The following is a 23,507-nucleotide window of genomic DNA, read 5'->3' as shown; positions in this document are numbered from 1 at the left end:
TTAATATCGAGGTTTAACAGAGAGATAGGCCGATAATTCACACAGGAAGTATCATCAGAAAGGGGTTTTGGGATCATACAAACAATTGCCATTAGTGTTTCTTGCCGAAAAGAATGTCCATCTAGAAGTTTGTTAAAAGTTTCAGTGAGAATGGGAGAGAGTATTTCTGAGAATGTTTTATAGTATAAAGCCGAGTAGCCGTCTGGGCCTGGTCTTTTGTTAAGTTTTAGGTCTTTTATGGCGTTAGCAACTTCATCTATAGTTATAGGCTCATCCAAACTGCTTTTTTGATTCTGAGATAACTCGGGTAAGGTTATTTTTGAGAAGAAGGATTCAGCCTCTGTAGGATTAAATTCATAGTTTGTCTTGTATAAAGTTGCGAGATGTGAGTGAAATTTATGGACTATTTTAACTGGATTACAAGTGTAAACATTTTTTGATAATTTCAAACGTATTGGTTTGAAAGATTTGTTAGTTGAATTTAATGCCCGAGCCAAATATGTACCTGGTTTGTTTGTATTCATGTAGAAATTGTGTTTGGAGCGTTTGAGGGATTTATCAACTGACTCAGTGAGAAATAGATCGTATTCCAATTGTCCCATATTTTTAAGACATTCCGTGTAAGTGGGGGTTTATTTACATCAGTCATTCTATAGTGTGGTGGATTCCAGATTATATTTCCTAGTTGTGAAACTTTCACTTTTTAATACTTGGTTGCAAATTTTTTGCAGTCAATTACAGCCTGAAGTCTGGAACGCATAGACATCACCAGACGCTGGGTTTTATCCCTGGTGATGCTCTGCCAGGCCTCTACTGCAACTGTCTTCAGTTCCTGCTTGTTCTTGGGGCATTTTCCCTTCAGTTTTGTCTTCAGCAAGTGAAATGCATGCTCAATCGAATTCAGGTCAGGTGATTGACTTGGCCATTGCATGACATTCCACTTCTTTCCCTTAAAAAACTCCTTGGTTGCTTTCACAGTATGCTTCGGGTCATTGTCCATTTGCACTGTGAAGCGCCGTCCAATGAGTTCTGAAGCATTTTGCTGAATATGAGCAGATAATATTGTCCAAAACACATCAGAATTCATCCTGCTGCTTTTGTCAGCAGTCAAATCATCAATAAATACAAGAGAACCAGTTCCATTGGCAGCCATACATGCCCACACCATGACACTACCACCACCATGCTTCACTGATGAGGTGGTATGCTTTGGATCATGAGCAGTTCCTTTCCTTCTCCATACTCTTCTCTTCCCATCACTCTGGTACAAGTTGATCTGGGTCTCATCTGTCCATAGGATGTTCCAGAATCGTGAAGGCTTTTTTAGATGTTGTTTGGCAAACTCTAATCTGGCCTTCCTGTTTTGGAGGCTCACCAATGGTTTACATCTTGTGGTGAACCCTCTCTATTCACTCTGGTGAAGTCTTCTCTTGATTGTTGACTTTGACACACATACACCTACCTCCTGGAGAGTGTTCTTGATCTGGCCAACTGTTGTGAAGGGTGTTTTCTTCACCAGGGAAAGAATTCTTCGGTCATCCACCACAGTTGTTTTCCATGGTCTTCCAGGTCTTTTGGTGTTATTGAGCTCACCGTGCGTTCTTTCTTTTTAAGGATTTTCCAAACAGTTGATTTGGCCACACCTAATGTTTTTGCTATCTCTCTTATTGGTTTGTTTTGTTTTTTCAGCCTAATGATGGCTTGCTTCACTGATAGTGACAGCTCTTTGGATCTCATATTGAGAGTTGACAGCAACAGATTCCAAATGGAAATAGCACACTTGAAATTAACTCTGGACCTTTTATCTGCTCCTTGTAAATGGGATAATGAGGGAATAACACACACCTGGACATGGAACAGCTGAGCAGCCAATTGTCCCATTACTTTTGGTCCCTTAAAAAGTGGGAGGCACATATACATACTGTTGTAATTCCTACACCGTTCACCTAATTTGGATGTAAATACCCTCAAATTAAAGCTGAAAGTCTGCAGCACATCTTGTTTGTTTCATTTCAAATCCATTGTGGTGTTGTATAGAGCCAAAAAGATTACAATATTGGATACTAAAGCGCTGATATGATTAAAACCTATGTGAACTTAAAAAAAGAGAGAGAGAGGAGCGCCTCTAAGTAAAACTGCTTTATTCATTCATTTATGTAATAAAAGGAAAAATAGCCACTTACATATTGGCAAGGAACAAAGCTCTCCATAAGTTGGTAACTGATAGTGGGCTGCGGATGAAACACAAGCTGGGGAGGTGTCGCTGATCCGTGGCTGCAATAAGGACAAGTGGATGAGCCGAATACCCCCTGTTTGGTTCGCACCAGAACATGCGAACAGGAAAAAAATTTGTTCGAACACGCGAACACCGTTAAAGTCTATGAGACACAAACATGAATAATCAAAAGTGCTAGTTTTAAAGGCTTATATGCAAGTTATTGTCATAAAAAGTGTTTGGGGACCTGGGTCCTGCCCCAGGGGACATGGATCAATGCAAAAAAAAGTTTTAAAAATGGCCGTTTTTTCGGGAACAGTGATTTTAATAATGCTTAAAGTGAAACAATAAAAGTGTAATATCCCTTTAAATTTCGTACCTGGGGGGGTGTCTATAGTATGCCTGTAAAGGGACGCATGTTTCCCGTGTTTAGAACAGTCTGACAGCAAAATGACATTTCAAAGGAAAAAAAGTAATTTAAAACTACTCGCGGCTATTAATGCATTGCCGGTCCGACAATACACATAGAAGTTAATTGATAAAAATGGCATGGGAATTCCCCACAGGGGAACCCTGAACCAAAATTTAAAAAAAAATGACGGGGGGGTCCTCCTAAATTCCATACCAGGCCCTTCAGGTCTGGTATGGATATTAAGGGGAACCCCGGCCAAAATAAAAAAAAAAAAAAATTACGTGGGGGTCCCCCTAAATTCCATACCAGACCCTTCAGGTCTGGTATGGATTTTAAGGGGAAGCCCGCGCCAAAATGTAAAAAAAAAAATGGCGTGGGGTCCCCCCAAAAATCCATACCAGACCCTTATCCGAGCACGCAACCTGGCAGGTCGCAGGAAATTGTAGAAATTTTAACAATCCACAGATAAACATATTCCAAACACCTGGTGTTAGCACTTCAATCATCCGGGCACCATGGTTGTTATGGTGTCAGGATGATTGAAATGCATTATTTCTATTATTACATTGTAATATAAAATGAAATCATTCAACTCACCATAATGCAGAATCAGTGGGAGCCCTGAGCGTGTCACTAGTCACGTCGCCTGCCACCAGATGCCATCAGGTGCCCCCAGCAGAGTCCATCCTTACATGCAGCCTGTGTCACATCATATGCAGCCTGTGTCACATCAAATGCAGACTGTGTCACATCAAATGCAGCCTGTGTCACATAAAATGCAGGCTGCATTTAGTGGGACACAGACTGTCCCACCAAATGCAGCCTGTGTTACATAAAATGCAGCCTGTGTCCCATAAAGTGCAACCTGTGTCACATAAAATGCAGCCTGTGTCCCACCAAATGATGGGACACAGGCTGCATTTTAAGTGGCACAGGCTGCATTTTATGGGACACAGGCTGCATTTTATGTAACACAGGCTGCATTTGGTGGGACAGTCTGTGTCCCACTAAATGCAGCCTGTTTCCCACTAAATGCAGCCTGTGTCCCACCAAATGCAGCCAGCCTGTGTCCCACTAAATGCAGCCTGTGTCCACCAAATGCAGCTTGTGTCCACTAAATGCAGCCTTGCCTGTGTCCCACCAAATGCAGCCTGTGTCCACCAAATGCAGCCTGTGTCCCATCAAATTCAGCCTTGCCTGTGTCCCACCAAACTCAGCCTTGCCTGTGTCACATCAAATGCAGTCTGCCTGTGTCCCATCGAACCCCCCCCCTGTTCTCCGTGGGAGCAGCACAGCGGTACTTACCTTGCTGTGTTGTCCTCTCCTGCGGTGTCTCTTTCCACAGCGGCAATAGAGGAGTCCGCTCCAGCTTCTCATACTAGCGGTTTTCTCTGTCCTGGGCGCAATGGGACAGAGAAGACAGAAAGTGACATCAAACTCGGATGTCAATCAAACCGCCCGGCCGTAGTAATAGCGCCGGGCGGAAGCTATTTGGCACTTCGGAAAACGCCGCAAGGTGGGATAAAGGCCCACAAATGAAGTGCCGCATCTGAAATCTCCTGATTGCATAGACATTGCGCCTCCCATAAGTGCACTGTGTCCGGTGTTGCACTGTGTCCGGCGTCCGAACACAGTGCACTTAAGGACCTTTTTTTGTATTTTTTTTTTTAAATGGCCAGTTTAAAAAATTTTTTTTTTTTTTACATTTTTTTTGACTGCCTGGAGGGAGGGCGACGCCCATGTGCCCCCTATAGACGGGCCGCCACTGTTGTTAACCATCATTTGCTTAGCAGGTACGCCATTCAGCTGCAGATGAGGATTTATTTATCTTGACAGCAACAGCGTTTGCTCCCACGATACATGCTTCGGCATATATATATTTTAGGCACAGATTGCGTTAAAAGATGTTTTATTTTTTACTATGTTTTTTTGTATTTGCTTTGCAGGTATGGTATGTCTTACTGTTATACTGTAATGTTAATTTGTTTTATTGTTAACCATCATTTGCTTAGCAGGTACGCCATTCAGTTGCAGCGCAGATTTATTTACCTTGACAGCAACAGTGTTTGCTCCCACGATACATAAAGCCGTGACTCCAGCGCTGTAGGAGGTGATTTCACCACCACAGTTAAAAACAAAATAGTGCATGTATGCCCATCATTAGAAGTGGGTCGATGAAGGGAGGTATTCTAATGGTGGGCATAACCACCAATCAATCTCTTTTTTTCGTTCAGCCCACAGGCTGCATGAAAAAAAAAAAACAACAATATATGCCCAACAAGGACCAGCAACGTACTGGTATGTTGCTGGACTTTGAGTAGTTATACCAGAATGATGCCTACGGGTTTAGGTATCATCTTGGTATCATTCTTTTCAGCCAGTGGTCGGCTTTCATGTAAAAGCAACCTTAGCAGCTAATTAGCCTCTAGACTGCTTTAACAAGCAGTGGGAGGGAATGTTCCCCCCCCCCGTCTTCCATGATTTTCTCTGGCTCTCCTGTCCCAACAGGAAACCTGAGAAAGCAGCCGGTGGTTCTGCCAGCTGACTATAGAGCTGATCAGAGACCAGAATGGCTCCAATCATCTCTATGGCCTAAGAAACCAGAAGCTACAAGCATTTCATGACTTAGATTTTGCCGGATGTAAACAGCGACATTGGGAAATTGGAAGCATTTTATCACATCAATCTTGGTGTGATCAGATGCTTTGAGGGCAGAGAAGAGATCATGGGTCTAATAGACCCCAATTTTTTCGAAAAAGAGTATCTGTCACTACCTATTGCTATCATAGGGGATATTTAAAAAATATTTAAAAATAAAATAAAAAAGCAAAATAAATGATTAAAAAAAATTTAGTAGTAAATCTAAAGTAGTAACCTGTAAAGGCTTTTAAAGGCTTTTAAAAATGTATGTAGTTTGTCGCCGCTGCACGTTTTTGCGCAATTTTAAAGCATGTTATGTTTGGTATGCTTGTACTCGGCCTAAGATCATCTTTTTTATTTCATCAAACATTTGGGCATTATAGTGTGCTTTAGTGCATTAAAATTTAAAAAATGTGTGTTTTTTCAAAAAAATAAATGCGTTTGAAAAATCGCTGCACAAATACTGTGTGAAAAAAAAATGAAACAACCATCATTTTAATCTGTAGGGCCTTTGCTTTAAAACAATATATAATGTTTGGGGGGTTCTTGCAAAAAAAAAAAAGATTTTTAATGCAAACAAAAAGTGTCAGAAAGGCCTTTGGCTTCAAGTGGTTAGAAGAATGGGTGATGTGTGACATAAGCTTTCTTCATTTTCAAAAACAAATGAGAGCTGAAAAATACTCACCATGCCTCTCAACAAATAGCTTGGGGTGTCTACTTTCCTAAATGGGGTAATTTGGGGGGGGGGGGGGTGCTATCTTGGCATTTTGTGGCCTTCGAAACTGTGAGGTAGTGAGGAGTGAAATCAAAAATTTACTCCCCTAGAAATCCTGAAGGTGGTGCTTGGTTTTCAGGGCCCCGTACGCAGCTAGGCTCCCAAAAAGTCCCACACATGTGGTATCCTCGTACTCAGGAGAAACAGCAAAATGTATTTTGGGGTGTAATTCCACATATGCCCATGGCATGTTTGAGAAATATATCATTTAGTGACAACGTTCTGCAAAAAAAAAAGTTTGTCATTTTCCCGCAACTTGTGGCAAAATATAAAATATTCCATGGACTCAACATGTCTCTCAGCAAATAGCTTGGGGTGTCTACTTTCCAAAATGGGGTAATTTGGGGGGGGTTGTGCTATCTTGGCATTTTGTGGCCTTCGAAACTGTGAGGTAGTGAGGAGTGAAATAAAAAATTTACTCCCCTAGAAATCCTGAAGGCGGTGCTTGGTTTTCAGGCCGCGTACGCGGCTAGACTCCCAAAAAGTCCCACACATGTGGTATCCCTGTACTCAGGAGAAGCAGCAAAATGTATTTTGGGGTGCAATTCTACATATAACCATGGCATGTGTGAGCAATATATTATTTAGTGATAACTTTTTGTAATTTTTTTTTTGTCATTATTCAATCACTTGGGAGAAAAAAAATTAAATATTCAATGGGCTCAACATGCCTCTCAGCAATTTCCTTGGGGTGTCTACTTTCCAAAATAGGGTCATTTGGGGGGGGGGTGTACTGCCCTGCCATTTTTGCACCTCAAGAAATGTAATAGGCAGTCATAAACTAAAAGCTGTGTAAATTCCATAAAATGTACCCTAGTTTGTAGACACTATAACTTTTGCGCAAACCATTAAATATATGCTTATTGACATTTTTTTTTTTTACCAAAGACATGTGGTTGAATACATTTTGGCCTAAATGTATGACTAAAATTGAGTTTATTGGATTTTTCTTATAACAAAAAGTAGAAAATATATTTTTTTTTTCTAAATTTTCAGTCTTTTTCCGTTTATATCGCAAAAAATAAAAATCGCAGAGGCAATCAAATACCATCAAAAGAAAGCTCTTTTTGTGGGAAAAAAAGGACACAAATTTTGTTTGGGTATAACATTGCATGACCGCGCAATTACCAGTTAAAGCAGCGCAGTGCCAAATTGTAAAAAGTCCTCTGGTCTTTAGGCAGCCAAATGGTGTGGGGCTTAAGTGGTTAAAGGAGAATTGGACAAACAAAATTATTGGTTAAACCCACAAGTGCTTCTTTTTTCCACTATTATTACTTTATACTGGCTTTTGGAATTTACAAACATAGCAATTTAGAAATTGGATGCAAGGTTTAGCACCAGAAAACACTTTTTGATAGCTAAGTACTGCATTTAATAGACAGCTATATAGATCAGACTAAAATGAGGGATATATGATGAGGAAAGAGGGACAGAGGGATATTGTTCCGAATGAGAGACAATCTCTCGAAATCAGGGACATTTTGGTGCTTTGGCAAGGTGTCCCTAAAAAATTAGAAACAAGGGCCTGGCTATTACATAGCTAAATTCGATGAGGAATCTCAGATGTAGTCGATCTGGTCCTGGTGATTTATTCACAATATGTTTTTCTAATCTTTTTTGAATACAGATTTCTGTCAGCCATAGGGGAACATTCAACACAGTGTTGTTAGCATTTCTGTTTTATTATACCCACTCCTTTCCCCATGCATGTTAGTTGCTGTCATGTGTCCTGCTCTGCATGCTACACATTCCATAGCATAGTCCGTAGTTCATCTTGGGAGCGTGCACCCTGGCTATGCGCCACCCTGTCTAGGCTATGTTCCTACATATTATGAGACCATGGAAAACAAATGTAGCCATGCTCTAACAGAAAGTCAGATCACATCCCCTTCCTGACCAGGCCAATTTTCAGTTTTCAGCGCTGTTACACTTTGAATGACATCTGCGCGGTCATGCAACACTGTACCCAAACAAAATTTTTATCATTTTTTTCATACAAATAGAGCTTTTGGTGGTATTTAATCACCATTGGGTTTTTAATTTTTTGCTTAAGAAACCAAAATAATGCCAAAAATGTTGAAAAAAAATTTTTTTTCATAGTTTGTTATAAAATTTTGCAAACAGGTAATTTTTTACCTTCATTGATGTGCGCTTATGAGGCTGCACTGATGGGCACTGATAGGCTGCACTGATGGGCACTGATAGACACTGATGAGGTGGTTATTGATGAGGCTGCACTGATGGGCACTGATGAGGCTGCACTGATGGGCACTGATGAGGCTGCACTGGTGGGCATCGATGAGAGGCACTGATAGGTGGCACTGATGGGCACTGATAAGTGGCACTGAGAGGTGGCACTGATAGGCAACACTGATGAGCACTGATAGGTGGCATTGATTGGCACTGATAGGCGGCACTGATGGACACTGATAGGCAGTGGTAGGTGATACCGATGATGAGGCCCCCGATGGGCATTTATTGGCAGCACTGATATTTGGCACCGATGGGCACTGCTGATGGCACTGAAAGCTGGCACTAGTGGGAACTGATAGATGGCACTTGTGGGCACTGTTTAGCAGCACTTGTGGGCACTGATGGGTAGCACCGATCGGGACTGATGTCCCTGTAACAGAAGTCCAGCTTTATTCTTTTCTCCTCACGCTGATCGTGAGGAGAAATGAATCCAGTAACCAACACCTGTTTACTTCCTAATCAACTGTCATTGGCTGACAGCTGATCACGTGGTAAAGGCCCCTCTGTGATTGGCCCTTTACCCTGTTCTGTGATCAACCAAGTCCGAAGGACTCGGTGATCACAGTGCGTGCTGCTCGATCATGGGAGGATGTCTATTGACACCCTCCTGGCACTGGAAGCCCACGTTGTAGCCGTCATTCTGCTATAGCGCAGGCGGAAAGTGGTTAATAATATATATATGAATAGTTTAGTGTCACTTTAAGAGATGTTACTGGCCAGATCACCAGGTGAAAACAGAAGACCCCCCCCCCCCCCAAAAAAAAAAAACTGATGCAGCCACAACATCTAATGATTAGTAACTAGGGATGTGCTTCGAGTTCGATTCGAACTCATGATCGACTCGAACATCGGCTGTTTGCCAGTTCGCCGAACAGCAAACAATTTGGAGTGATCGTGGCAAATTCGAAAGCTGTGGAACACCCTTTAAAAGTCTATGGGAGAAATCAAAAGTGCTAATTTTAAAGGCTTATATGCATGGTATTGTCATAAAAAGTATTTGGGGACCTGGGTCTTGCCCCAGGGGACATGGATCAATGCAAAAAAAAGTTTTAAAAACAGCTGTTTTTTTCGGGAGCAGTGATTTTAATAATGCTTAAAGTGAAACAATAAAAGTGTAATATTGCTTTAAATTTCGTACCTGGGGGGTGTCTATAGTATGCCTATAAAGGGGTGCATGTTTCCCGTGTTTAGAACAGTCTGACAGCAAAATGACATTTCAAAGGAAAAAAAATTTAAAAATACTTGCGGCTATAATGAATTGTCGGCCTAACAATACACATAAAAGTTAATTGATAAAAACAGTATGGGATTTCCCCACAGGGGAACCCCAAACCAAGATAAAAAAAAATGCGTGGGGGCCCCCCTAAATTCCATACCAGGACCTTCAGGTCTGGTATGGATATTAAGGGGAACCCAGCGCCAAAATTTTAAAAAAATGGCATGGGGGTCCCCCTAATTTCCATACCAGGCCCTTCAGGTCTGGTATGGATATTAAGGGGAACCTCACGCCAAATTTTTTTTAAAAATGGCGTGGGGGTCCCCCTCAAAATCCATACCAGACACTTCAGGTCTGGTATGGATTTTAAGGGGAACCCCGCACCAAAATTAAAAAAAATGTTGTGGGGTCCCCCCAAAAATCCATACCAGACCCTTATCCGAGCACACAACCTGGCAGGCCGCAGGAAAAGAGGGGGGGACGAGAGAGCCCCCCCTGAACCGTACCAGGCCACATGCCCTCAACATTGGGAGGGTGCTTTGAGGTAGCCCCCCCAAAGCACCTTGCCCCCATGTTGATAAGGCCATCAACATGGGGACAAGGTGCTTTGGGGGGGCTACCCCCAAGGGTCTGGTATGGATTTTTTTTTTGGCGCGGGGTTCCCCTTAATATCCATACCAGACCTAAAGGTCCTGGTATGGAATTTAGGGGGACCCCCATGCATTTTTTTTATTTTGGTTTGGGGTTCCCCTGTGAGGAAATCCCATGCCATTTTTATCAATGAACTTTTATGTGTATTGTCGGACCGACACATCATTATAGCAGCGAGTAGTTTTAAATGACTTTTTTTTCCTTTGAAATGTAATTTTGCTGTCAGACTGTTCTAAACATGGGATACATGCGCCCCTTTACAAGCATGCTATAGACACCCACCAGGTATGAAATTTAAAGGAATATTACACTTTTATTGTTTCACTTTAAGCATTATTAAAATCACTGCTCCCGAAAAAACGGCCGTTTTTAAAACTTCTTTTTGCATTGATACATATCCCCTGGGGCAGGACCCAGGTCCCCAAATACTTTTTATGATAATAAATTGCATATAAGCCTTTAAAATGAGCACTTTTGATTATTCATGTTCGTGTCCCATAGACTTTAACGGTGTTCGCGTGTTCGACAAATTTTTTGCCTGTTCGCATGTTCTGATGCGGACCGAACCGTGGGGGATGTTTGTCTCATCCCTATTAGTAACCTGCATTATATTACATTTTCGGTTTTGGGTTTAAAACCACTTCAATGGCTGACTCTCCCTAGCAGTATTACAAACAGCAATAAAATGAATCCTGCTAGAAATATTGCCTGGGAGTTGCGTTTTAACAATGTTCTACTATGTAAATATTTAACCACTTCAGTACCAGGCACTTGCGCCCCTTCCTGTCCAGAACAATTTTCAGCTTTCAACGCTGTCACATTTTAAATGACAATTGTGTGGTCATGTAACACTGTACCCAAACTAAATTTTTATTATTTGCTCCCCACAAATAGAGCTTTCTTTTGGTGGTATTTGATCACCTCTGGGGTTTTTATTTTTTGCTAAACAAACTAAGAAAAACAACATTTTTGAAAAAAAAAAGTTTTTCTTAGTTTCTTCATACAATTTTGTTTTCCCTTCACTGATGGGCACTGATGAGCTGGCACTGATAAGGTGGCACTGATGAGCACTGATATGTAGAACTGATGGGCACTGATAGGTGGCACTGATATGCAGCACTGATGGGCACCAATAGACGGCACTGATATGCAGCACTGATGGGCATGGATAGGTGGCACTGATGGGCACTGATAGGTGGCAATGATGAACAGGCAGCGGTGATGGGCACTGACAGGTTGCTGTGATGGGCACTGACAGGCAGCTGTGATGGGCACTGATAGGCGGCAATGATTGGCACTGATAGGCGGTACTGATTGGTACTGACAGGTGGCACTAATGGGCAGCACTGATAATGAGGTACTGATGAGGTACTGACGGTGTTACTGATGGGCACTGATTGGCACTGTAATGGGCACTGATTGGCACTGTGGTGGGCTCTGATTGGCCCGGTGGTGGGCACTGATTGGCACTGTGGTGGGCACTGGCAGGCTTTATTATTGAGGCACTGCTGGGCACTGATTGGCAGCTGATTGGCACATTTGATGGGGCTGTGCTGATAATCAATGTGCTAATTATCAGCACAGACCACCCCCCCAGACAGGGAGAGCCGCCACCGGCTCTCCCTGTCAGTACGAACTGAGGAATACTGTTTACCGTCACTTCCTGGTTCACACAATGATCAGCTGTGATTGGTCACAGCTGATGATGTGGTAAGAAGACTCTAACAGAGGAGATGCGGCGTGTCAGACTGACACACTGCACTCGCGTTTGCCGCACTGCGCCTCCCTGTGGGCGCGCGCCGGCATGTTATCCTGCTGGATGTCATATGATGCCCAGTCAGGGCACTTCCCAGCTGTCAATCTGCTATAGGCCGGGCGAGAAGTGGTTAAACAATTAAATTTTTACCTTCTTTAAACTTGAACACACACTCAGTCAGTCAGTGTAGATAAGTATCTACTGTTGTCTTGTCTATCACCTCCCTCTGGTGGTGACGCTTATAAGCCATTCTTGGTTTTGACTACACGCCAGCACTTAGCCTATGGTAAGCCATCCTTTAACATCTGTTTATATAATTTATTTTGAACATTTTTAAACCAATGGCCAGGTGTATGACACTCGCAGGCTTGACTCAGGTATGTGTGTGCTGCTGGGTATGCCTTTTTTGGGTGTTATATGCGTTCATATATGTATGCTATCATTTTGCCCTGTTCCTTTTTCTCTTTTATAGTTTTTTTTACTTTGGAACTATGGGACAATCTCTTATGCCCAAGTTCACTATGCAAATATTTATTTGCTAGAGTACAATGATGCAATACATATTGGCCATATGTTCAACTATATATCTTTTCTGTGAATATGCTACCATGCTCTATATATATATATATGTGTGTGGAGGGTCCCTGTTTCTTGTCTTTCTTTTTGGTTACCTGTTCTGGGCTGCATGCATTGTTTTTTCTGGATATTACGATGTATTCTCACAATACCATCTTACATGCTTATTACATACGCAGGCTCCTGAAGAAGCGCACCCATGCGCGTAACATGTAGAGTGATTCTCTGAGCGACCACTGAACATGACTCAACCTCCCCACGTATCCGCACAACCATTGGATCAATATCACTCTACGTATTTCAAACCTTTGTGCTTGTTACATGTGGTATATATACCCCTGCACATTTGGGGACGTGTCTTCATTGGCTAGTCAGGGGCCTCACGGCAGGCAGGGGGGATGGTGACATTAGTATGCGTCCCTCTCTTTCTATGTTCCCGAAGGTGGCCTTCTTGTTGCCGGCCGCTTTAGGACGCATACTCCTGCCGGTGGCGTTGCGCGATCTTTCTGGGCGTCCTGTGACATGCCGCGCATGCGCGAGTCTCTCGGCAGCGTGCGCGGTGCGCCATGAGGTCATGCGGTTTTGCGGCGGAAGTGACGGCACTGGTCAGGGGGGTTTCCCCTTCCGGGACACCGGGGAGACCTCGTGGAGGACGCTGCTCGTTGGTGGTTCTCCTTGCTTGGCCTGGGAGGTCCTTCTTGGGGAAGGAGGGGGTGGGAGCACCATCGGATCCCAGACCTATCAGATCATTCACCTCATTAGGATTATACCTATATAAAGGGGGAATGCCCATTAATTTCAGATTCCAGGCAGCTATTAGGCTGAACAGACCATGTCCATGCTTAAAGTAAGTAATCTCCTTTATACCCATGGGCGCTCACTGGACCATATTTTTTGTCGACTATTTTGACCCTTTATTCAATTATATTTATGCACACACTATTTAGCTTATAGGTCTGCTCTAACTAATTTTACTCAAACTGTTGTTTGATGGGTGGCTTTAAGGCCTGGCTATTCCATCGCGGATTAATTAAAGTTAAACCCAGTCGTTTAGGTAAATATTTGAAGGTTTAATGTCACTGTTCCCGTATTTCATACATTCTACTGTCACTGCACTTTTTACACTCTGCACTCCACTCCAGGCACTTCTCATGCTATCATCTTCTTTCTGGTTTGTGGCGCCATTTTTCACTTTCATCTGTCTTGGCCACTTTTCTCCCCTTTCTTGGTTTGCAGTTCCTTTTAGTTCCAGCTTGGGTTTTTTGTCGGTTTTTGCTACCGCTGTCCACTCCTCCTCTTTCCTGTCACTCACATTTTTCTCCTTCACCTCTCCTCACACATCCTACACTGGTCCGCATTTGTTCGCGGTCTTAGAGCACTCTTCCTCACATGTAATTTCTCGTCTCTTTCTTCACCCCACCCCCACACTCACTTCTTCCATTTCATCTTTTGAGTCTCACTCACTTGATCACACACATCCAAACCACACATCCCTTCACTTATACACCTTCATAATTACGAAACAACTACAAGTTTACTTTTAACAATACTATTTATTTAAATATATTATTAATCTTTACAGTGACTTGGGGTAGTTTTGGCCCGATGCTTGGCCCCTGCCCCTTTTTCCCCCACTTTCCTGGTGTGGGTACAAGCGTGGCCTCTTGTAGGTCCTGATCCTGGCCCTGTGGGCATCTGACCCTCCTTGGTGCGGTGGTCTGCGAGTCCTTGTTGCACTGTCTGGATCCTCAAGCAAATCCTTTAGGCACAATACTTGGGAGGCCCTCTTCACAGCCGATAGTGGTAAATATAATCATAATAATTATAATCTAACGTGCTAAAATCAGTATACATTATTGTTTGACTTTAAATGTGCTTATTGATATATTGTATTTTCTAGAGCTCTTTACTCTTTCCCCCAGAAGGAGACCTCTACTACATATGGTCAAAACGCATCTGCGTTAATCTAATATGATTATACATACCTATATCATGCTTTTTATGTTTACACTACGGCTGTATCATTATGTATGTATGTTAGCCTCATCCAAAGAGCTCATGTTTTAACATTTACTAATGCTTTTGTATGATCATTTTTTGTAATAAATATATTTTTTTAATCTACTTTGAATTGTTTGCTGCAATACAAAACCCCATGGGGAAACCTTTTCCACTTTTGCATCTAAATCGAGGAGTGCAGCATCCTCTTCTCTCACAATTAGTATTGCTTTCCATTTTCACATGTAGTATATATATATATATATATATATATATATATATATATATATATATATATATTAATAGTGGTGTGAGAGTCCTTGAGGTCACTCAATTATATGTTTTTTTAATGTGTTTGTATACAATGGTTTTAACTTTATCCTATTAAAAACTTTCAATTTTTTACCTAATATACACATCTATAAAGTCCATGTTTCTACTCTAATTCTTTCCAAATTATATCGGGACGTTGGCACACTGCTACTTGTGTATCCACAGTATCACCCTGTGATGATACATGGAGTTCACGCTTTTTTGTTAAACTATCGGGGTGGAAGCACCCATTAGCTATTTAGGTGACTTTACATTAAAGTGTATAATTTATTGATACCCGTATTTGTTCGGGGTTACTTTAATATGGACTTTGTAGGTACAGCCTGGACAGGCTATATGAATGAGAGTCAGACCAACTGTAATGCCAATACAGGACAGGAAATATGGATTAATCAATATATGACCAAGATGAAATCACTGCTGAAAAAGAAGTCCAACCTGCATTGGCACGTGGAGTTCTTGCAGCAGTATGTACGTGAGAATATTAGCCCCCTTGGATTGAGAATACAATTATATCCCTCCTTCCAAAATGTCAGTCCTGAACTAAAAACATCTTGGGAAAAAACATTGACACAATGTAGCACAGAACTCATTAAGCTACTTATTTCTCATTATCAGATTGAATTAACCAATCTTGACCAAGATATCATGTCACTACAATCTACGAGTGACAATTTAAAAAAACATACACAATTTACTAAGAAAGGACAGGAAGTAAAAAATGATATCACTAAAATTACCAAAGATATTATTTTTAAAAAACAAAGTAAATTGGTCAAAGACAGGATGGTGTTTATGGAGGGCTTTGCCTATCCTTGGCAAAATCCATTCCAAGGGAGGGGACCTAGGAAAAATAACCGTAGTAATCAACGCGTAGGAAACAAATTTGGTGTTACTGATGAGGACACAGAATCCAATTCATCTATGTCTACCTTTTCTTCACAGTTACCCACAAGAAGAGGAACCACTACTGCGCACAACGACCTGGGTACACGTAAGAGAAATCATGGTGGAGGGCACTACACACCCTATTCCAAAAAGAGACCCGATAATCAGGATAATAGACAAAATAAAGCAGAGATCTTGCGAGCCACAACAATCCAGTGCCTATAAAGTGAAAATAATAACCCCCTGATGAAGACACGTGATCCCTGTGTCGAATACGCGTAGGTGAGGGGCCAGAACGGAGATGACAGCATGGAGTTAGAACCTGGAGAGGCGCATACCATACCACACGCCATACCGGCATTTTTTATCACTGTGGAAGCCTGATACAGAGTGGTGCACTCACGCACCTGTGTTATGTGAGTACCCCAATGTGGGGAGTGTGGTTTTTAAATAAATTTTACGGTATCACACTATTGCATTTTCTCTTGTTTATGGCTTGGGGTTGCATTGATTGAACCAGCTGGAGATCGATATCTACATTTCAGTATAGAGCCCGGAGGTGGCTCCAAAGTGTGTTTGGATGCAGCTAATCACTGTGTCACATGCTCTGAGGTGAGCGCAACAGCCTTAGGGGGGTCACTGGAGTGCACCGGAGCATGGTTTTGCAGCACTATAGATTGGAGGAGCATGCTGGATGATATTACATATGGACACTGTTTTACACGTTTATTGGGCATTTATTATATATGATTTTTGTTTATCACAAAGGAACATCTGTTAGAATTTTTTGTTGTATATGCATAGCACTGTGCACTTTCACATTCTGTGTCGCACTTTTGATAATGCGCATGCACATTGCACTTTAAAATCTTTTTTTGTTATGAATTGTCATTTATAAATTTACCACTTTATTTACTTGATTGACATTTGACGTTTTATGAATATATCGCTTATGTTTGACACTTGATGCAAATTTACACATAGACATATATTTAATGTGATTTTATCTAGCGCAACGCACCTATTTCTTTAAATCAGGATAATAGATCTTTTGATCTTTCACTACGTCAAGGTGCTACTCTTGATAATGGTGCTGGGTATACGTCACAAACAAAATCTACTCACTGCTCTTAAAGCATTACAAATACTTAATACACAAACTCAGATGCCCAATGCATCATCTGTTTCTCACTTACCTACTACTACAGGTAATGTACTCACTAGTACACAAATGTCACCTACATTTATGGATACTGCACCCTATTAAACACACAAGCCACACCCAATTTACTGCCTGCTGTACAGTTACAAATGTTTAAAAAACAAAGCATCCTTGATCCTCACATCAACCAGACTAACACGCAAACTTTAAATTTTTCCCTCACTCGGAACCCACCTGCCCCAAACGTAGAATTAGACATATTAAATCTTACCCCTTACCAATTCACTAGCGAAGAACTTGATGTATTCAAATATGGTCTTAGTTTTTGTCTTTCCCAAAAGCTAGACAGATTTGAGGCAATCAAAGATGTCCACATGTTCATTAGAAATCTTACATATAAATTTATGTTTGATAAAGATCATTTATGATCTAAACAAGAACGAGAATTTTCAGAAAGTATTAAGCATTTTAGAAAGGAGGACTTTAGAGCCCTCCTCAATCTTATGCTACTTCTAGATGAAAATAAGGACATTGATGCTTCAAATACTGTAGTGCAGGTTGTAACACCTACTCCTTCAAATAAATTCAAACTTAAATCTAAAAACTTTCCTGATCTTACTACCAATCCCCAAGTCTGGGCATTTTTGCATAATGTAGTTAGTGACATCAAACGGCTTGATATTACTCCCAAAGAAAGTAACTTGACATTTATACAATGGCAGACCCTGTCCAAACTACAGAACCATCCTGATCTAATAATCAAGACTGTGGATAACGGAGGAAATATTGTATTAATGACCAAATCCAATTATGAAGCAATGTGTTTCAACATCCTGTCCAATCCCCAATGGTATCGTCGAATACCTACATCTTGCAACTCTTCCTTCAAAAATGAATTTCTGCAAATTATCAACAACGCTTTCTCTGAAGGACTTGTTGATCAAGATCTTTATGATTACCTGAATGTTCAGTCTCCCAGGGTGGTGACATTCTATGCACTACCCAAAGTGCATAGGAACCCTCTGTCGCCCCCTGGTAGACCGATAATTTCAGGTATTGGAACTCTTACAGAGAACGCTAGTAAACTTGTGGACTCAGTGCTAATGCCCCATGTTATATCTTTACCATCTTATATGAAAGATACATTGGACCTCCTCAAACAGATTGAGAGGATGGTCATGCCTACCGATGCCCTGCTCATGACTTTGGATGTGGAAGCTCTTTACTCCAGCACCCTGCACGAGCAGGGTGTCGGGATGATTCGTACCCTCCTCTACGAGGAGGATCATCACCGTTGGAGATTTAATTAATTCATTTTGAGACTTCTTCGTTTCATACTGACTCAAAATTGGTTCAGTTTTAAGGACTCCCACTACCTCTAGATACAGGGGGTTGCTATGGGCACCTGCTGCGCACTTTCCTATGCCAACCTGTATCTGGGGGGGTGGAAGCATGATCTTTTCGCCAATGAACTCCTGTCCAACTTCACCAACTATATCCTATGTTGGATGTGTTATATTGACATTGTTTTTATTGTCTGGACATCACTAAGGATTCGTTTGACAAGTTTATCAAATTACTGAACCAAAATCAATACAATCTAAAATTCACCTACAGCTGTGATAGACCAAAAAACACCTTCCTTGATCTCACCATCTTTAAAGATAAACATAACTATTTAGCAAATGATTTGTTTTGTAAATCAACAGCGGGCAATACATTGCTACACGCAGCCAGCTCACATCTACCAGCTTTAATACGGAGCATACCTTATGCCCAGTATATCAGATTGCGGCGTAATTGTACATACCTAACAGACTTTCAAAAAGAGGCCAAATTATTACAAGCACGCCTACTATCTAGAGGATACAGTAGGTCTCTGCTACGACAAGCTTACAACAAGGCAGTACGTCAAACACGCAACAAGCTCTTATTCAAATCTATCTGTCTATCACACAGCGAACGGTGAGAGGAGTGAGATCGCGGTCAGTGACTGATTGGTTCAAAGCGCTGTTACTTTGTATCCCATGTGAGTGTAAACACATATGCTTAACAAAGAAAGTACCATAGAGGCTGTGTTCACTGCGCAATGATATTCTTCTTTTTGGTTACATAAATGCAATACATGATGGGAGGAATTTGAAAACAACCAGCCGGGTGCATCAGAAGTGCAGGGGAGAGATTTACGGTCCAGATAGCTATCAACTGAAGCAATCAGTAACAGTGAACTGCGGTGGTTTTTTCCCTTATGCTTACCTACAACTTCTGTTTATACATCCCTCCAGGGATTTAGATTGATATTTTGTGGTATCGATATCTGCCTTATGCACGTGTTTTTGTATTTTTAATTTAGGAAACTCACTAAGTATTTATGATTTTATGGTATGGTAAATTGCTACAATATTCAACATTTTCACTTTAATAGGAAGTTAATCTTAGCGCACTATTCATTAACAGATTCACTTGCATCCTAGTGCTATCAGAACACTTTTTCACATGGGTGCTGCTTGATTATTTGGCTATTTCCTATTTTTTCACTTCATTTATATAATCTTTCATTCATAATATTTTTGCACAAAATAATTTTTTGCACATTTTTTCAGATATATTTCACATATCAGCGCTTTAGTACAACATTTATAATGGTGAAAACAAACTGCTACATGCTGAAGTCTTGCAGGACTCTAGGTCAGCACAGGCAGTGGAACTTACTGCTCTCTGTGTTGCTTTGGAACTTGCAGAAGGAGACACTGTAAATATCTACAGTGATTCAGCCTATGCTGTAGGCATAGTGCATAGTTTTGCACAACTATGGCAGGAGAGATGGTATCTGACAGCAGCAGGGACTCCCATACAGCATAAGGAGTTAATTGTCAAATTACTGGCAGCGGTACAATTGCCCCTTAACCACTTCCGGACCGCCGCACGATGATGTACGTCCAAACTTTGAAGGAGTATATCGTTGTTATGGCAGCAGCTAGCTGCCATAACCCTGGTATCCCCGTTTTCGTGCGGTGGCCAGCTTTCTGATAAAAGTGGTCCCTGCAGCGGATTCGCCGCAAGATCACTTTTATCGGTGGCGGGAGAGGGGCCCCCCTCCCGCCGCGATCCGGTGCCCTCCACCGCTTACCAGAGCCGTCAGTAGCGTCTCCGTCCTGTGCCTGGAGACGAGTGAGGCTAAGATGGCGCCCACTCGTCTCCATGACACTGCTGGGCGGAAGCGACGTCAAAACGCCTCTTAAAGGCATATTTTTTTAAATGTCATTTTTTTAAATTACTTTTTTTTTATTGCATTTTAGTGTAAATATGAGGTCTTTTTGACCCCAGAGCTCATATTTAAGAGGTCCTGTCATGCTTTTTTCTATTACAAGGGATGTTTACATTCCTTGTAATAGGAATAAAAGTGACACAATTTTTTTTTTTTTTTAAACGGTGTAAAAAAAAAAAAAAAATAATGTAAAATAAATAATAAAAGTAAAAAAACATTAAAAAAAACCCCCTATCCTGACGAGCTCGCACGCAGAAGCGAACGCATATGCGAGTAGCGCCCGCATATGAAAATAGTGGTCAAACCAAACATGTGAGGTATCGCCGCAACCGGTAGAGCAAGAGCAATAATTCTAGCCCTAGACCTCCTCTGTAACACAAAACATGCAACCTGTAGAATTTTTTAAATGTCGCCTATGGAGATTTTTGAGGGTAAAAGTTTGACGCCATTCCACGAGCGGGCGCAATTTTGAAGCGTGACATGTTGGGTATCAATTTACTTGGCGTAACATTATATTTCACAATATAAAAAAAAAATTTGGCTAACTTTACTGTTGTCTTATTTTTTTATTCAAAAAAGTGAATTTTTTCCCAAAAAAGTGCGTTTATAAGACAGCTGCGCAAATACGGTGCAAAAAAAAGTATTGCAATGACCACCATTTTATTCTCTAGGGTGTTAGAAAAAAAACATATATAATGTTTGGGGGTTCTAAGTAATTTTCTAGCAAAAAAAAAACTGTTTTAAACATGTAAACACCTAAAATCCAAAACGAGGCTGGTCCTTAAGTGGTTAAGGTTGCTGTAGTCAAATGTAAAGCACACACTGGAGCAGGTGATAGTGTATCAATTGGAAATGCTTTGGCTGGTAGATATGCTACTATAGTATACCCTGCATTCCTACTAATGGATTTCCAGGTAGATCTGGATGTTCTCTCGGCCCTACAGGCGAGCTCACCTCACAGATCTTCTTGGACCATAAAGGGAGCTGTTTGTGAGGAAGATGGTCTGTGGTGACTGAAAGACAAACTAGTTGCTCCTCCGACTTTGTTTCCTTCTTTGTTTGCTTTGAGCCATGGGTCATGCCATTTCTCAACAGGAGGGATGTGTCGGATAGTGGGCAAACACTGGTGGGCTCCAGGCTTTCATACATATGCTGCTAAACAGGTTAATAAATGTTCCATATGTCAAATGCATAACATTGGGAAACCAGTACCCACTCCTATGAAGCATATTCCACATACTGAGGAGCCATTTCAAATTGTGCAGACTGACTTCTCAGATATACCCCCTTGTGGCCGATTCAAGTATCTTTTAGTTTGCATGGACCAATTCTCTGGTAGGGTAGAAGCGTAACCAACTGTGAGAAATGATGCCAGGACTGTGGTAAAATGTCTCACTAGGGAATTGATCCCCAGGTTTGGTATAGGGGCCATATTCTCTTCGGATAGAGGCACACATTTTGATAACAAACTTATGGCAGAAGTGGTAAACATTTTGGGGATAAAACAACAGTTACATACCCCTTATAGGCCACAAGCTAGTGGGATGGTGGAATGCAGTAATCAAACCTGGAAGAGGTATTTGGCCAAGGTAACTGCTAATGGAAAAAGCACATGGGTAGAAGCATTACTAATAGCCTTAGCGACTATAATGCCCCGTACACACGGTCGGATTTTCATACGGAAAATGTGTGATAGGACCTTGTTGTCGGAAATTCCGACTGTGTGTAGGCTCCATCACACATTTTCCATCGGATTTTCCGACACACAAAGTTTGAGAGCAGGATATAAAATTTTCCGACAACAAAATCCGTTGTCGGAAATTCTGATCGTGTGTACACAAATCCAACGGACAAAGTGCCACGCATGCTCAGAATAAAAAAAGAGATGAAAGCTATTGGTCACTGCCCCATTTATAGTCCCGACGTACGTGTTTTACGTCACCGCGTTCAGAACGATCGGATTTTCCGACAACTTTGTGTGACCGTGTATATGCAAGACAAGTTTGAGCCAACATCCGTCGGAAAAAAATCCATGGATTTTGTTGTCGGAATGTCAGAACAAAGTCCAACCGTGTGTACGGGGCATTAGAACTACCCCTAAGGAGAAACATGGACTATCACCTTTTGACATATTATTTGGGAAACCGCCTAAAAGACTTCCTGCAACTCTTGTACAGCCAGAAACAGTGACTTTAATAAATGGTCAAGATACCATGATAGAATATGTACGCAAATTGGCAAACGTGTTTTCTGATACTTTTTCCAGAGCCAAAGCAGGACAACCGGTGGACACAAGTGAAAGGACTCATGGACTAAAGTCAGGAGATGGGTGTACATCAAGAATCACACACCTAGGACCACTTTGTCCCCTAAGTGGAATGGACCATTTCAGGTCATTCTTGTGTCTCCTACTGCTGTAAAGCTGAAAGACTACAAGTATTGGGTGCATGGTTCACATTGTAAAAAAACTGTAGCTCGAAAAGAAAATATAAGCCAGTCTGCCACTGGCAAGAATTGTTCTGTGCCTTTACCTTCCAGGTCCCCACCACTGACTCGTGCTCGAGCAAGAAGACAGCAGAATCAATCTTCTAGGGCCTAAACCCGATGTGAAGCTCTGGAGTGTTATCCTCTGCGGTGGAGTAGTGGTATGGATTACAGTCATGGCATATGAATGGACATACCAAAAGGAAAAGGGTAAGATACATGATACTTTCCGTCTGAATGCTACTGTAATGGAAGAAATGTTACAAGTCAAACCAATTTCTGATATTGACCAAAGATTAAGGAGAGAAGCGCATGAGTATCATGCCAAGCTAGCAGAACCTTTCCATAATTGTTTTGTGTCTATGCACCTACAAGCAGCAAAGAAACTGAATATCACTAACTGTTGGATATGCACACATGCACCTATTTCCCATAAGACTATACCCTTGTTAGGCATACCTATCACTTTGGCTGAAATAGAGGGCAGTGCACACTTTGGTGATGTTAGTAAAACAGTGATTGACAGAGCTATCTCACTTTTGCTGTTTACAAATGCTCCAATGAGAACACCTCCAGTTTGCATTAACTTTACCCAAATCTACACACCTGAGTTACTTGCCCAAGATTTCCAGAGTACTACTCGATCAATTGAAAATTCCAAATGCATGGATGATGCTGATATCAAGTATTGGTTCAATGGTAAGGATACTGCATGGAGTACTGACCGATACCAGGAATTGCATGATCACACACATCGTCAGCATTCCCGGCAGAATAATATGAAACTATTGATATGTTTGCAAGGATACAACATTAATAAAGCTTGCGCGGCCCCTCCAGAATATTATTTCATCTGTGGTAAAAAGGTTTATACATGGGT

The 23,507-nt window shown here is 41.5% G+C and overlaps 1 protein-coding gene and 1 long non-coding RNA gene across 2 annotated transcripts in view; one reads left to right on the top strand and one right to left on the bottom strand.

The window, feature by feature from the left end:
• LOC141139432 (uncharacterized) overlaps positions 1-16,033 on the top strand; it is a 58,500-nt gene extending 42,467 nt beyond the window's left edge. The window contains exon 3 of the long non-coding RNA XR_012243760.1: positions 15,771-16,033. This is a non-coding gene — a long non-coding RNA (uncharacterized lncRNA). The remainder of the gene's footprint in view (positions 1-15,770) is intronic.
• Positions 1-23,507, bottom strand: part of LOC141139431 (alpha-1,4-N-acetylglucosaminyltransferase-like) — a 120,128-nt gene that overhangs the window by 51,327 nt on the left and 45,294 nt on the right. The gene's annotated exons all lie outside the window — the stretch shown is intronic.

The sequence above is a fragment of the Aquarana catesbeiana genome, linkage group LG04, assembly GCF_042186555.1.
Source record: "Aquarana catesbeiana isolate 2022-GZ linkage group LG04, ASM4218655v1, whole genome shotgun sequence".
Classification (NCBI taxonomy): Eukaryota; Metazoa; Chordata; class Amphibia; order Anura; family Ranidae; genus Aquarana; species Aquarana catesbeiana.
The sequence above is the reverse complement of the archived record's forward strand: the minus strand, read 5'-3'. Positions and strand labels throughout refer to the sequence as shown.